We start from the raw sequence: 1419 nt of genomic DNA on the forward strand, positions 1-1419 counted from the left end.
ACCCATCAATACCCCTCATGTCAGCCCGGATCTTGACTGTCCCTGAGCCCCACGACAATACGCGAGAGGGCCCTCGTGGCTCATTTTACACGAGTAACTTGCCCAAGGCCATGTAACCCCAGCACTTCCAGCGCAGGAGCCGTGGACACCCCAGGAAAGGGAGTCCTGCACTGGGGTCAGGGGCCGCCGCCTGGGGTCGGATCCCGCTCCTGATGCTGACAAGCTGGGTAACCTCAGGCGGGTTGTTCACCCCTCCGTGCTCCGTCTCCCCATCTGTAATATGGTGTATGTGTTTCCTAGGGCCACTGGAACAAAGCACCACAAACCCAGCGGCTTAAAACAGGGGTGTATCGTCTCAGGGCTCTGGAGGCCAGACGTCCGCCAGCATGGAAGCGTCTTCAGACCTCTCTCTCTCTCTCCTGCCTCCCTCCTCCGTCTAATAAGGACCCTTGTGATTACACTGGGCCCACCCTGATTACCCACCATAACCTCTCCGATCTTCAGACCTCTCTCTCTCTCTCCTGCCTCCCTCCTCTGTCTAATAAGGACCCTTGTGATTACACTGGGCCCACCCTGATTACCCACCATAACCTCTCCGTCTCACGGTCCTTTATCACATCAGCAAATCCCTTTTGCATGTAAGGCCACATATTCACATGTTCCAGGGATTAGGACGTAGACTCTTTCCTGGGCCATTTTTCTGCCTAGCAGAAATAGGGATAGTAATAGTATCGATTTTATAAGGTTATTGTGAAGATTAAATGAGTTAATGTGCGCAGTTGCTTAGAACAGAGGCTGGAACACCGTGTGAGGATGTGTTTGCATAGGATGCCGCTCTCTTGGGGAGGAGGACACCTTCCTGGGGGAGACGTGGGTCCTCAGACAGGGGCTGCTGAGGGTCTACTCCCTCGAGGTCAGCCTCTCTCCCTTATTACCTGTGTCTGTTCACTTCCAGCCTCACCAGGGTGGTCAGGGTTAGGCTAGACTCGAGCAGGAAGGAGCCCGCCTTCAGGTGACACAAGCTGAGGCAGCCCAGGCATCCCCTGGGAGCCTGTGACCTGGATGCATTGCACATCCTCTGTCCACACTCTCTGCTACCCTGAGTGCACTGGCTATCCCGTGGGGCAGATGGGGAGGGCCTGGGTCTGGGCTTAGGCCACAGCAGTAAAGGGGAACAGGGGGCCTGGGGCCCAGAGTGATGCTCACGTGGGCAGCACTAGCCCAGGGCCTAGCAGGGAAGGGACACTTGCCAAGTGTTGGTCTCTTTTCCCATCCAAAAGGCCATGTTAGTCTGGTCCCCTTATGTCCAAGCAAAAATTAGAGAAAGAGCTTCATTCCTCTTTGCTGGTTAAAAACAAATGGGTTCGTTCTTTCAAACATCCAAGTTCTCCTCTTCCTGAGCACCCAGCGAGGCTGTAC

The sequence above is a fragment of the Galeopterus variegatus genome, unplaced genomic scaffold, assembly GCF_000696425.1.
Source record: "Galeopterus variegatus unplaced genomic scaffold, G_variegatus-3.0.2 Scaffold853, whole genome shotgun sequence".
Taxonomy (NCBI): domain Eukaryota; kingdom Metazoa; phylum Chordata; class Mammalia; order Dermoptera; family Cynocephalidae; genus Galeopterus; species Galeopterus variegatus.